The 15,760-nt window shown below is 44.8% G+C and overlaps 1 protein-coding gene across 3 annotated transcripts in view; it reads right to left on the bottom strand.

Moving 5' to 3' along the window:
- Positions 1-15,760, bottom strand: part of UBE2E2 (ubiquitin conjugating enzyme E2 E2) — a 382,154-nt gene that overhangs the window by 36,995 nt on the left and 329,399 nt on the right. The gene's annotated exons all lie outside the window — the stretch shown is intronic.

The raw sequence follows: 15,760 nt of genomic DNA, 5'->3' as shown, positions 1-15,760 counted from the left end.
TAGGTATATATTAGAAGAAAAGGAAAACAATACTTCAAAAAGGTGCCTGCATCCCAGTGTTTATAAGAGCGTTATTTACAGTAGGCAAGACAAGGAAGCAAGCTAAGTGGCCATCCACAGACTGAAGAAGATGAGATATTTATATATACACACAATAGAATGCAGCTCAGCCATGAAAAGAATGGAATTCTGCCATCTGCAGCGACACGTATGGACCTAGAGAATACCAGAGTCAGTAGCGGAAGTCAGAAAGAGAGAAGCAGACACTGTGTGCGTTCATCGGTACATGTGGAATCTAAAAAAATAAACAGATGAATATAACAAAACAGAAGCAGCCTCACAGACGTGGAGTGATTACCAGTAGAGTAGGGGGCAGACAGGAGAAGGCAAGGAGGTGAAGAGAGCCAGACCGCTATGTATGTAACAGACAAGCTGTGCTGTGCTGTGCTTAGCAGCTCAGCCGTGTCTGACTCTGCGACCCCACGGACTGTAGCCCACCAGGCTCCTCTGTCCACGGAATTCTCCAGGAAAGAACACTGGAGTGGGTAGCCTTTCCCTTCTCCAGGGGATCTTCCCGACCCAGGGATGGAACCCAGGTCTCCCTCATTGCAGGTGGATTCTTTACCAGCTGAGCTACAAGGGAAGCCCAACAGATAAGCTACAAGGAGAGTCGGTACAGCACAGGAAACACCAATATTTGGTAATAACTTTAAAGGAAGTATAATTTACAAAAATCTGAATCGCTATGTTGTACATCTGAAACAAATACCGGAAATTTACTATACTTTGACTGGAAAAAAAGAGAGGTAGAGCAGCAGGCAAACAATAAGGGTGAAAAAGAAAGAAAAAGAGAAGACTCAGCAGAAAAACTAGGAGACTGGAAATACAAATAAAAGAGAAGAGTCCTGCTGGAAGGTAAAGGGAGAGAGCAGAAAGGATTGCAAAGACAGATGCACCCATTGAAGCTCCGCCCCACAGAAGCACACTGTCCCTGTGACCAGCTCGGTGGCACCTCTGGAGGACAGGGAGACCCTTCGGGCTAGAGGGAGCAGGCGAAGCAGAGCCTGGGGTGAGGTGGGCTTTGTGCAGAGGGTCTCTGTTTTTAACAACAACAACAGGGGGTGACACGCAGCAGAGTCCCAGGGCTCAGGGCGGCAGGTCAGAGATGAGTAAGGAAGGGCTCCTGAAGCTCTAGCCACTCTCTTTCAGAAGACGATGCGCGTTACACTACCTTGTGGATAACCCTGGCTGTGGCTCGCTGACTTCCTCGTGACTGCTCTTCCTATCAGGACTCCGGGAAGCGGGGGGCTTGGGGGAGGGTCTTCCAAAGGCAGTGATGGACCAGCTGCTGTGGCCAGGCAGTGATGGAGCATGGCTCTCCCAGGATTGGCTGTTTCTATCTGCAGGAGGAGGAGCAAGTCCAGGGCTCCCCTCTGGAGAGGACCACTCTTCCCTCAGGTTTTCTCACAGAGCCGCTTCATCAACAAATGCTCTGGGCACAGAGTGTTCACAGACAGTGAGGTCACAGAGGGGCCTCCCACGGCTGCCCGGGCGACGTCAGTGCTCTCAGAGGGTGGTCCTCCCTGCACACTCGGCTGAAAGGGGGACGTGACAGCCACAAGGGGACTTGGACGGGGAGAAAAGTGATCGGGTGATTTGGGGGTCCACGCCTCAGGCTGTGGGTCCTTCCGAGGCGGGTGTGTGCATGCAAGTCACCATCCCGGAGGGCGTTTCATGCTGTGCTGTGCTGAGTCGCTCAGTCGTGTCCTCCTCTGTGCGACCCCATGGCCTGTGGCCCGCCAGGCTCCTTTGCCCATGGGGTTCTCCAGGCAAGAATGTGGGAGTGGGCTGCCCCGCTCTCCTCCAGGGGATCTTCCAAACCCACGGATCAAACCTGTGTTTCCTACATAGGCAGGAGGATTCTTTACCTGATGAGCCATCACGTTTTAAAAACACATTCACTTTTAAAATTTACATAAAGTAAAATCCATAAAGCAAATCTATTTACATAAAGTAAAAATCCACTTCCCAGGTGGCTCAGCGGTAAAGAATCCGCCTGCCAACGCAGGAGATGCAGGTTTGATTCCTGGGTTTGGAAGATCCCCTGGAGGAGAGCGGGGCAACCCACTCCAGTATTCTTGCCTGGAGAATCCCATGGACAGAGGAGCCTGGAGGCCTACAGTCCACGGGGTCACAGAGAGTCAGACACGACTTAGCGACTAAACAGCAGCAGCAAAATCCATGCTGTGTTTTGAAAAGCAGGTACAGGTGTTTCTGACAATAAATATCATTAGAATGATTCCATCTACTGATGAGTATTAACAAACCACGGCATTATAGATATGGACAGAGTAGGGGAGGGAAGTCTGAATTACAAAAGAAATCAACCAACCAAGAAATAGAACTTGGAGTTTCAGAAGTGGAACAGAGTGAAAATCTAAGAGAATTACACAGACAATTTTCAGTTACTTAACAATCTCATCATTTCCATTAAGACAGATTCTAAGTGTAGAAAAGACACCTGAAGCAAATCCCTGCCTTGGAATAACAGCGAGAACCTTTCCGTGTGTGTGGAGACCTGGAGACCACAGGATAGCTGGAAAACAGACAGGAAAAATACATCTTGTTGGAACGAAACTGCTGAGCAAAGCCTGACACAGTGATGTCTCTCCTGACACAGTTGTAAATAAACCCAGGGAGAGAATGCTGGGACATTACGAAATGTTCCCCTTGGACCTACCACAAGGGAAACTTTAATCTCTTATTATATGCCTCACTCTGCCAAAAGAGAGTCAAATGATTTGCAATAAAATAGTTATGCTCAATAAAATAATTACCACAGAAACAGAGTAAGTCATAATAAAGCGCGTGGACAGAGGTGTAGAAAAGCAGCGGGGATCATCACAAGGGTTAATGGAGCGATTGTGCCTGAGCATTAAATTAGTGCTGAACTACCTCAGGACCAGAGTGAAAATAAAGATGTGACGACAGAAGGAAAGAGGACTCATTTAAAGAGTGAGACACTTATTACTGGCCCTAAACTTTAAAGACAAAACAAAACACCCACAGGAGAGGTTATCTAGGGCAACAGGAAAGACCTTTGACCCAAAAGATACAAGTCTTGCATAATTCTTTCCCTGTCATTTAAAACGAAACTTGCTTTACTCTGAACTGAGGGGCATTAACGAGTCCTTTTTCATCACTGCAATCTTTATCTTTAAATGATCTTAATTTAAGAAATAATTAAAGAGGACCTCCCTGGTGGTCCAGTGGTAAGGAATCCGCCTGCTAATGCAGGGAACATGGGCTGGATCCCTGGTCTGGGAAGATCCCACGTGCGGCAGAGCAACTGAGCCCGTGGGCACCGCAAGTACTGAGGCCCGTGCCCCTCAACCAGAGGGCAGCCCCTGCTTCCTGCAGCTAGAGAACACCTGAGCAGCAGCCAAGACCTGGCTAAGCCAAAAAGAAAAGTCAGTAAATAAATAAAACATTTTAAAAAAGAAATAATCAAGAAAAAGTTCATTAAAATCTAGCCTAAATGTTCTTGCTTCTTCAGAAATCCCTCAAATAAGGGAAAGACAGTTTTTGAATCACTGGCTGGACAGAGAGTCCAAGTGAAAGTCACATTTCCATGTGAGGAAAGATGGTGTTTGTTTATATTAAGGGTCTGCTTCACTTTCCAATTTCTTTTTTGTGTTTTCAGAGCCTTTCACTGATGAGGATGGAACAGGAATTTCAACAGCTTTAGCCAATATTCAAAAGAACATTAGACATCAGAGATCTGAAGATAATTTAGGGGGAGAAACACACCTCAAATACAGAAAATTTACTAAAGTTTACACTGAGAAATACATTCATTAACTGATTTTAGTAGAGGAAGACTTCAGTTTGGGGAGAGTGGAGAAACGGACAAGTGCTCGTTCTGACCACTCCACCATGCACTACATGCTTCTCTAAGGAAAAAACAGATGAATGCTGATTTCTAAAAAGGAGAACCCCTGTGTGACACTCTCCAAATGTAAAATGAAGAGAATGTCCATCAGAAGTTGATATGTACAGCAGCTTTTTAATGAGACTAAGAGGATTTTATTACAGAGACAGCAATAGACTTGATAACAAAAACTGGTAGCAACTGCTGATCCACGTCTAGATTTATATTAAGGGACAAGAAAATCGGCACAGGGAGTGTTAAGGAGAAGTAGGTCAAAGCCAGGGCTAAGAGCTGAGGTCAGTGAGTCCAAATTTACACCAGATGAGACAAACTTAAAGAACAAATACACTTTGCTGAGTCCCACTGAACTGAATCTTCTCTTGTAGCTCAGACGGTAAAGCGTCTGCCTGCAATGCAGGAGACCTGGGTTCGATTCCTGGGTCGGGAAGATCCCCTGGAGAAGGAAATGGCAACCCACTGCAGTGTTCTTGCCTGGAGAATTCCACGGACAGAGGCGCCTGGCGGGCTACAGACATGGGGTCACAAAGAGTCAGACAGAACTTGGCAACTAAACCACCACCACCGCCACCACTGAACTGAAGTTTGCAGAGCCTCAAAAGGAAATTAAATACTTCTCTTTAAATGACAGTTGATTTAAGAAAAATTTAGTAAGTAAGTATTATTTTTATAAGAAAACACAATAAAGATAATTCTACCTGAAAAAAGAAAAAGCCACTCCAGATACACAATCAAGGAGTATATACATCTAGAGCCCTTTTCTTTACCCAAGGTATCCTCATCCACACTATGAAGATACACGTGGCCCGAACTGAGTTCCCCAAATGCAACTTCTGCATATAAGTCACAGGCTTCTTTGTCTAGTTACAATAACTGTGCCTTTAAATCAGCTTTCCAGAGAACTGAACAGACAAGCAAACAAAATCCTCCCACGAACAGTCATCTTTCACTTAAGAACTTTTACCAGATTGGACACAGGCTGTTCTGAACTCAGATGTGATTGTCGCTGTTGTTCAGTCGCCCAGTCGTGTCCGACTCTTTCCGACCCCATGGACTGCAGCACGCCAGGCCTCCCTGTCCCTCAGCATCTCCTGGAGTTTGCCTAAGTTCATGTTGATTGCATCGGTGATGCTGTCCAGCCATCTAATCCTCTGACGCCCTCTTCTCCTGCCCTCAAATCTTTCCCAGCATCAGGGACTTTTCCAGTGAGTCGACTGTTCACATCCGATGACCAAAATACTGCAGCTTCAGCTTCAACATCAGTCCTTCCAGTGAATATTCAGGACTGATTTCCTTTAGGACTGTCTGGTTTGGTCTCCTTGCAGTCCAAGGCACTCTCAGGAGTCTTCTCCAGCACCATGGTTTGAAAGCATCAATTCTTCGGCACTCTGCCTTCTTTATGGTCCAGCTCTCACATCCTATTGGCTCCTGGGAAGACCACAGCCTTGACTGTATGGACCTCTGTTGGGCGAGTAATGTGTCTGATTCTCAACCCACTGTCTACGTTTGTCGTAGCTTTCCTGCCGAGAAGCAGTCATCTCCTGATTTCACGGCTCAGCCACCGTCTGCAGTGATTCTGAGCCCAAGAAGAGGACCTCTGTCACCGCTTCCACCACTTCCCCTTCTATTTGCCAAGAAGTGATGGGGCCGATGCCATGATCTTAGGTTTTTTAAAATATTTCATCTTAAGCCAGCTCTTTCACTCCCCTACTTCACCCTCATTAAGAGGCTCTTTAGTTCCTCTTCGTTTTCTGCCATTAGAGTGGTATCATCCGCATATCTGAGGTTGCTGATGTTTCTCCCGCCTATCTTAATTCCAGCATGTAGCTCACCCAGCCCGGCATTTCTCATGACGTGCTCAGCGTTTAGGTTAAACAAACAGGGTGACAGCAGACAGCCCTCTTTACTCTCCTCTCGATCTTGAACCAATCAGTTGTTCCATATGGGTTCTAACAGGTTGCTTCTTGACCCTCATACAGGTTTCTCAGGAGACGGGTAGGATGGTCTGGTATTCCCATCTCTCTAACAGCTCTCCACAGATGGCCACGATCCACACAAAGGCGTTAGTGCAGTCGATGAAACAGAGACAGATGTTTTTCTGAAATTCCCTTGCTTTCTCTGTAATCCAGCAAATGTTTGCAATTTGATCTCTAGTTCCTCTTCCTTTTCTAAACCCAGCTTGGACATCTGGAAGTTCTTAGTTTGCATAATATTGCAGATTAGCATGTAAGATTTTAAGTATGACCTTCCTAGCATGGGAGATGAGTATAACTGTCTGATGGCTAGCACATTCTTTGGTACCATGCTTCTTGGGAACTGGGATGAGGATTGCCCTTTTCTAGTCCTGTGGCCACTGTTGGGTCTTCCAGATTTGCTGAAATAATGAATGCAAAACCTTGACGGCATCATCCTTTAAGGATTTGAATAGTTCTGCTGGAATTTGATCACATCCACTAGCTTTACTAACAGCAGTGCTTCTTAACGCCCACTTGACTTCGCACTCCAGAATGTCTGGCTCTGGGTGACTAACCACACTATCATAGTAATCCGGTTTATTAAGATCTTTTTTTATACAGTTCTTCCATGTATTCTTTCCATCTCTTCTTGATCTCTTTAACGTCTACTAGGTCTCTACCATTTTTACTTCCCATCAGTCCTGGGTGTTCTTTGGAAGGAATGATGCTGAAGCTGAAACTCCAGTACTTTGGCCACCTCATGCGAAGAGTTGACTCATTGGAAAAGACTCTGATGCTGAGAGGGATTGGGGGCAGGAGGAGAAGGGAACGACAGAGGATGAGACGGCTGGATGGCATCACTGACTCGATGGACGTGGGTTTGGGTGAACTCTGGGAGTTGGTGATGGACAGGGAGGCCTGGCGTGCTGCAGTTCATGGGGTCACAAAGAGTTGGACACGACTGAGCGACTGAACTGAACTGAACTGAACAGAGGCTTAGATGTGATTAACCCTAAGTCTAAGCTAGTCATGGTATTTGGAATGTGACTCCATTGAAAAGATGCATTCTCTGCAGATGCAGAATTATACTGGACAAGGCTGAGGTCAGGGCTAGGGTTAACACACCAGCCTTATGTGACCTTTCCTTAGATAACACGTTCCTAGAGTAAATGTATCCTACGGAGGACCAGGGTGGCTGGCACTTTTGTGTATCTTTGCCCCAGAGAAGCAGGGTTATTTGTTCATACACTAGCTGGGTGCTGTTTTCTAGAGTTCTTCTTCTAAAAACCCAATGCTGACATCCAAAGCTCAATATAAAGACATCTCCTTGGACTTCCCTGGTGGCATGGTGGATAAGAATCCATGTGCCAATGCAGGGGACACAGGTTCAATCCCTGGTCTGGGAGGATCCCACAAGCCCGGGGGCTGAGAGCCTGGGCTCTGTAAGAGAGAAATCTCTGCTGTGAGAAGCCCCTCATCGCGATGAAGAGGAGCCCCATGTGCCACCACGAGAGGAAGTCCGTGCGCAGCAACCAAGGCTCAGTGCGGCCAACAAAAGGGACTGTGCGGTTAAAAAAAAAACCTCTCCGTTATACAAATTTCTCTCATGGATCTGAATCAGAGGGTGGATGAATGCGTTTCCACTGCGGGAGCTGGTCTGCACAGAAGTCAGGGGCTGGGGTCTGGGGTGATGGAGGGGCTCTCCAGGGACGTGATGTCACCCCACAAGGGCCCGCCTGCTCTCCTGCCCGCAGGCACACGGCAGCAGGCTGCTGTCAGTGGGCCCAGGCACCTCAGTGTCGCAAACAATATGACTTATTTGGGGCGATGGGGGAGCTTCCCTGACAGCTCAGTTGGTAAAGAATCTGCCTGCAATGCAGGAGACTTGGGTTCGATCCCTGGGTTGGGAAGATACCCTGGAGAAGGGAAAGGCTACCCACTCCAGGATTCTTGCCTGGAGAATCCTATACAGTCCATGGGGTCACAAAGAGTCGGACACGACTGAGCGACTTTCACATCACTTTACCTTATAGGAAAGGCAGTGTTGAATTAGGGGGAAAAAACTCTTGCACTTTTAAGAAAAAACAAATGGGGAATTCATCATTCAAGTTTAAAAATGCTTCCCTTGCCTTCTTCATGGAATGTTCTCCAGCAGAAGGTTCTTCAAATACACCTAAAATATGGTGATTTGTTATTTTCCGCCAGGAACACACCTGTCATTGAAAGACATGTGCCTGTGGTTTAAAGGAGCGCCTATACTGCTCGGTGTTCAAAGTCCTCACTAACATGACACAAACCAGAAATTCAACACCCATAACAAGCGCTGGGCTCCAGGATCTCTTAAAGGACAAACAGACACAGGAGAAAAAGAGAAAGACGTTATTGCTGTTGGGCAGGAATAATTAGTCTTACATTTTAGAAGCATCTTCTTTTTAGAATAAGAATTCTGCATGTGCTGTTACTGACCGCCCCTTGCCCGGGTCAGATATTGACTGGAAGGTGAGTTAGAAAGGAAGAAGTTGGGACTTCCCGGGTGGCCCAGTGGGCAAGGATCTGCCTTGCGGTCCCAGGTCATGGAACTGCGACCCTGCACGCCTTGGAGGGACGGAGCCTGCAAGCCGCGACCAGAGAGCCCGCTCACCTCAAGGACAGACCCTGCAGATCAGTGAGGGTCCGAGCGCTGCGACGAGCATGCGACACGGCCAGAAAGCCAGTAAATACTGAAAGCAGCAAGCAGGGGAAGCACGGACGGCTCCCGAGCTGTGAGGGGGCCGGACGCTGGCGGGCTTCCGTGAAGTCTGCAGGCTTTCCTAACCACAATATTTTCCCAAGGTAACACAATCTCAAATACTCAAATTAAGAAGGCAACACATTAAATCACCTAATGTTTCGTCTACACACAAGTGAGTTTCTGGGCAATTAGAGGACTTTTATTACACTTTTCAGAATTATAAAATTTCCATATTAATAACAATAGGGTAGCATTAACAATTTGAAACGGGTGTCACTTAAATAGCTTATCTTCATTTCTCCTTATAAAACAAGACTTTCTTCAGTGGCCTACCTTCCACATTCGTTTCTGAAGGGCGCAACACATGCTGCACCCTTCAGAAATGAGTATTAATCCTATTTATGCACGAAAACCTGTGCTGAAGCTGATGGTTTCCTTTTTTTTTTTAAAAAGAGTTACCATGAAAATGAATTGTAGAAAGCAGTACTATCTGAGACTACTCAGCCCGTCTAAAAACATACTTGCTAACCTGTAAAGATACCCCAACCCCAATATAAAGGTACATTTTGAATCTAGATTAGGTGAGGGATACATTAGGGTTCGTTATAATCATTTTCTCTATTTTTCTGAATGTGAAAAACCCACTTGCACTCCTTTCCTTGATAAAGCAGAGTCTCCAGGGTGCCCAGTCTAAACATTTACCAATGTTTCCTATGAGTGCTTAGAAGGATTGGGTCTTCACTCCTGTAAAATTTCCACAGTTCATTAAAAAAGCCTGCTAATCAGGCTAACCTTCTTAACTGCACTGAAATGATGAGACTTTGACTGGACACGCTGTCCAAGGACACACCAATCAGACTCCTTACAGAGGATGAGGGGACGACCTCATAATGGTCGAGAAGAGAGCGGATTGGACTGCCCCCCCGGGTCCGCCCCCCACTTTAGGAACGTGGAGAGCAGCTCCTCCTGGTCAGAGAAGGAAGCGGAAGCCAGAGAAGCAGCCGATGCCAAACGTAAGGATGTGTTCTCCTCGCTACCACCGGCAGCAGCTTCCCCGACCACCCTTTGCTTACGTTGAGAAGGTGAAACTTCACTGGCGCATTCTAAGTTCAGCTCTTCCCATGTGTCAATAAATATGATAAAGCGTAGTTTTTGCCATTTTAAAAGAACCAGACCTACTAAGGCAATGGATTTAACTAGGAAAGCAACAAAGCTTTGGAAGGTTAGGATTTTTGGACAATGATCTATCAAAAAATAATAAACAGCCAATGTTCTTTTTAACCTAGGCACTTTGGCTGTTTAGGAAAGACAGCAAAGAGATGGTTGTGTTAGAGAAACACTAACTTACACCAAGGAGAAACACTCAAGGTTAGCACACTGTGCCTTCACCTCTCACCTACACGCTGAAGCCCCCAGGCCTTTCCTGCCAACTCTGTCTCAAAGACGAATCCTTTTCATTTGTTTCTCTGCACGGCAATCCGAAATCTAAACCCATGGTTAGGTAATTTAAACTCTCCTTTATCATCCCGTATTTCCTGGAAAGTCATTCTTGGACAAGATGCTACAGCCTGCTGGATCTTTCAGTTTCATTGTTAAATACCAAAATACCTTGTAAAACAACTATAAAGCCTGCCTTTCTACAGAATGACAAAGTAGGGAAACAATCTGTCACATTTATAAATATATAGATCAAGGTGAATATCTCAGAATTGTTATTTTCTGTTTTTTTAAGCCTAATTTATGATGGTATAGAATAATTTCTGTGAAACTTCCTTAATTCACACAACTGAAATATTAATTTTCTTTAATGATGCACAGACCCCGATTTTATTCATCCTTCTCAATGAAGCCTCAGTTTTTCTAGAGCCTCCACACCCTACACGGCATGTTTCCAATCTGATCTGAGTAAGCCTATGGGCGCCATGGGAGCAGGGTCCCCAGGAGGCATCAGCGACTCCTGAGCCAGAACCGAGGCCCTGCACACAGTACATTTTGTGGACTTTATTTACTCTCCTGGTATTTAAAATACCAGGTAGACTGATTTAACTACATACAACTACAGCTTTGTTTTTCTTGTATAAGGTGTCCGAGAAGATTAATGATTTCAAATTATAGACTATATCCATATTTGGAAGTCCTGATTAGAATGACTTTTGGAATTCAGCAGGTAACATTCTCAAAGGGAAGCCAAATTTTCACAAAGAAAATAGCTTGAAGTTAGCGTATGTTGTACCATCTCTGTCTACTTTTTAAGTTTCTCGCTTGAATAAAAAGTCAAAGGCATCAGAAGAAATCTGATGTCTACACAGCCATCTGTAATGTCTGTTTTAGAAAAATCAACGTTTCTTCTTGGCATTCCTGCTAAAATAGCCTGCTTTGAAAATAGGCAGGTTATCACTTTTGCAGTTTTCTCTAAATTTCAGTGAAATAAATTATTCTCTGCCAGTTCTCAAGTGCAGGAGTAGAAAGATTTGTGTTGCTGTCGTAAGCAATGGAAGCCTCTTAAATTCCATTTATGTAGCTTTCATCAGTCTAACAGCTCACCACCTTAGTGTAAATAATGACACAAACATCTCTGTGTTAAAATAATTAATCCTGTCTCCACCACTCAGCAGTCACTAGCAACTAAAATTTTTAAATATTTAATAGCAACACAATTTACTATGCAACCATAACCAGGTCAAAGACAAGCAATTAATAACGATCAAAGTTAAGATATCTGAGACAACTGGTGGATAAGGATTGTATTTGTTGTTTACATTGAACAGTCTGTAAGAGATGTGAAACCAAGCGCAGTGGTGCTGGGGAAGAGGGGCGTTGGAACACCGTGGCCAGGCCACGGGGAGAGGTTCCTTCCTCCACTGAATCCGTCTGCAAGGACCAGAGCTCCTACCAACGACATTGCGCTGCGTGCACCCTCGGCTTCCTCGCTGTGTTAAGACAGAGGGTTAATTCGCTGCTGTTCTTAGATCTACTTGTTCTAATGAAGATCTGCATAAATCAAAGACTGGGAGTAACCAACCCCAGATTCTTATTTGGGAGGTGATGGAGGGAGGGGGCGAGTGTGATGTTTGTGGGTGCACTCAGAGCACCTTCTGGCCTGGCCGGGGCAGCTCTGCCTGCTTTAGAAGTGGAGGATGAGGACCTCATGGCTGTTTATGGATGCGGGGCCCTGCTGTCCAGGCTGTCCACAGGCAGCCTGGGGTCTGAAGCAGGTGACCGCAGATGAGATAAAGGGTGCATTTGCAAAGAACTCAGTATGGATCTTTAAAAGGAAAGCATGTATAGAAAATTCATAATCGCCATTTCATTTTCTTATGCCTAAAAATTTCTGGCAACAATTCCTCAATATCAAATACTCTGTTTTCCAACTTCTGATTATCTCCTAAGAGCTATGTCTTGGGGGGAGTTTTTTTCACAATGCAGCATCAAAATCACATTATGAATCAAATAACTTCATCAGAGGACAAGAATCTCATGACATCTCCTGAGGCAGGCACTATCATTAAACCTGTTTTATAGACAAGAAGACTGAGGCAGAGAGGAGTCAGTAATCTGATGCTCATAGTCAGAATCACGGAGAGAGCTTAGCAGCTAAGCAGAAATTTAGAGCAACAAAAGGCCTGGATGGTTCTATTAAGAACATGCAACAGAGACAGAGGCTTAGGTACAAATGAACTCACAGTGTGGAACAAAAAAGTTTATAACCACCAAGCTGTCTTTCCAAAATTTCCCTATATTATGAAATGCCAGTATCTCCCATTTCAGCACTTAGGGAAAAACAACAGCCACGACGGAAGAATCAAACAAGTTCATAACCCTTTCAAAAGCCACAGGAGCGCAGCAGAAAGGAGAACTGAGATTAGTAAAGCGATGCCAGATGATACGAAGATTCATGAAAAAGAGATGAATATTTCTGGACACTACTCTGTGAATAAAGCCTCTGGGACAGGAAACTGCTGACCTTTTTTTATTTCATAATTGTCAGTATCCTCAGGATAGTTCGTTTTGTGTGAGGGAAAGCACCCATTATTAATAGTTATAGGCCTGAAGACCATTACGCAGGCAGATTTTAAATAACAGATTTTATATAAAGGATATGCTAAAACAGCTAAGTGTTTGAAAAAAGCCACAAAACAGCAAAAACAAACTTTAAAAGATGAAATTAAGTAGAAGAGAGCTTAAATGTTACATATGCTTGACAGAGTTTACAAATAGGAGCGTTCCATGAAAAAATGGAGATGTGTTTACAAGTGTAAACTTCAGCGACTCCTGGATGAAACCGTGCTCACTGCGCAGGACCGCCGTCAGGGGAGCCGGGAGGCGGCTGCTGACCTTTGTTTTTATGAAAAAACATTTATTTATTTATTTCGGCTGCACTGGGTCTTAGTTGCAGCATGAGGGATCTTTAGTGGCAGCAGGAGGAGCCGGTTCCTCAGTCAGGGATGGAAACCGAGCCCCCAACATGCGAGCGCGGAGTCTCGGCCCCTGGACCGCCAGGGCAGTCCCTGGTGCGGAGCTTCGGGCTTCCCAGCCTCTATCGCTCCGGCTCTCTGTCCTGGCAGCGGTCGCGGCCACCCGCCGGCGGCCAGCCCTGCCTGGGCAAGCAGGCGCCGCGTCGGGCCCAGGGGCCCCCTGCCAAGCGTGGCCAGCCCACGGAGGCCCGCAGGGAGACCCCCCACCACGGCCCGGGGACCGAGCGCTCGGGGCACCCTCTACGGCCTGCGCGCTGTCCGACACCGCCCTCCGAGCGATGCTTCCCAAGAGATGAGAGGGTCTCAGCACTCCTATCACACAGCGTTACAGTTTATGGACGGAGGAATTCAGGACTAGGCTTTCTTCAGGTGAAAAATCCCAACGTGTCAGTTGCCCAGGAGGTGGTGTGCGAGAGAGTCTTCAATTCTACCTTCTCTCAGTTAAATGCAGCCTCCTGGGCTCGGATCGCATCTAATGTTTGTACATCTGGAGTCCTAAATACTCTGGGAAATAACATCAAAAGCAACCCGTTACTGTTTATAATGGGTTTTCACATACATCATCTCCTTTTAAACTCACAGGAATCCTGTGACTTAGGTACAGCTGAGGATAATCTCTGTTTTATACAAGAAATGGAGGCTGAGCAAAGTTAAATGGCTGGTACAAGGTCACACCGGTAATAAACAGTGGAGCTGGTTTTGAAATCTATATTTGCTGACTCTATCAAGCAAGACAGGGTGTGTAGCCTTACCCTGAAACATTTGCTTTGAATGGGCCAAATTCTTGGAAGAGATAAATATAAATTAAGAGAAAAGTATGAAAAAAGATGACACCCTCGCCCCAGTTCATGTAGGAACAAGAATGATAGCCCTCACAAAGTTGGTTAAACCTGTGTCTTTATTGCAAAACCTACTTCTGAGCTGACAGCATTTCTGCTGGAGAAAAAAACTGACAGAGAACGGAGGGAAGGGTACCAGAAAACAATGTGAAATAAACCCACCGAACAAAACAATGGACATTTTGACTTGTTTTGGGTGACTTTTTTTTTAAGACTCTAGAAGTGTGAACATAAATATACATATAATGATGTACCAATTAGAAATCTTTTTTATGTGTTAAAGGATGAATTTTTAGTTTGTTACCATGTACTTTACAGATAAGATTCTATTATGATACCAGGTAAGCCATCTCTAGTTGGTGAAACTTAAGGAACATTGTTAGCTTTAGGCTTTTTCTTAATATTCATAGCATGATCTTCAAAATCTATTTATGTGATTTTGTTTTCATCAAGGATGATTTTTATAAATGCTTTTTTTTTTTTTTCCTGTGGAATGTATCTGTAATTTCCTGTGACACAGAAAAAGGAAACTAATTTATGGAACAGAAACCTTTCGACTGCCGAGAGAAGGCTGTTCTGGAACGCAGGAGGACAGTCAGGGTGATGGGTCCATTTCCATTAACGTGGTTCCCACTAGGGTAAGGCTGTCTCTTAGCACCAAGTGTCCTAAGTGTGACCTGACGCCTTATTCTGTGTATATTCCATGTATAAGAAATTTACCTTGTGGTCAAAACTGCCTCATAGATAGTAGAGTCTCAAAAATTTATTTTTCTTTCTTTCCCTGAGATATAATTGACACACAAAACTGAGTTTAAGGTGTACAGCATAATAACTTGACACCAAAAGTTTCTTGAATAAGTGACTTACCTCTCAAAATAAATTTTTTCTCTAAAAAACACTGCCCTCCAAGTATCAGCAAATGCCAGAACTACTTTCTGGGAAGTGGGGAGGCAGATTGTAGTCCTGTGGTGCAACATTTCCCAAAGGAAATACCAAACACAAGAAAAGTGTTTTGATGACACAACCTCCAAATGAGGTCACACCATCATACCAACAAATGGGACTGAAACAGGAATAGTGAGACTGAAAGAACAAAGTGTATGTTCAGTTTTAAATTAGTACATCACGGTTGAACTACACAATCTGGCATTTGGTATAAATTAACTAAAAAACATTTTATAATCTTGCACAATTATATTTTCGTTTCTTGGTGTTAAGAGAATTGATTTGTTAGATATAGTTGACATATACCACAATTTAACTAAATGTTTTTAAATGTCTTCATTAAAAATAATTTTTTACTACTGAAAAACAACAAACATACAAAGATGGAAAAGATGACAATTTCTACACGCTTTATTAACCAGCCCGGGTCCTAAGAGAGACCCTAGTTCCCACTTGCCATTTCTCTCTTGTCTGAAATTTCCTGAACTTGGAAGAGGGAATCCCAAAAAGTATTAAGACTATTAATTAAATACTGAAAGAAGAACTTCTCACTGAGAACATCGATGAAAACCCCAATGAAAAACCTTTGGACTTCTATTATTTTCCCCCCAAATCCCCAGATACATAAACTATTGTCAGTTGGCTTGTCTTTGACCTAGAAGCGGCTGGTCAGAGCCGTGCACTCACACACCCAGGAAGACCTGGAAGGAGACCCTAACCCTAACCCTAACCCTAACCCTAAGCACACCAGCAGGCCCGGGGCGTGGCCACGGCCCCGCTCTCGGGCCCTGGGAGGCAGCGTTGCCCTGTGGCCTTGCCTGGCGTTTCCTAGCTCAGGAGCTTTTCGGCTCTTAACGGCTCGGCTC

This window comes from Bubalus kerabau, chromosome 2, assembly GCF_029407905.1.
Source record: "Bubalus kerabau isolate K-KA32 ecotype Philippines breed swamp buffalo chromosome 2, PCC_UOA_SB_1v2, whole genome shotgun sequence".
Taxonomy (NCBI): Eukaryota; Metazoa; Chordata; class Mammalia; order Artiodactyla; family Bovidae; genus Bubalus; species Bubalus kerabau.
The sequence above is the reverse complement of the archived record's forward strand: the minus strand, read 5'-3'. Positions and strand labels throughout refer to the sequence as shown.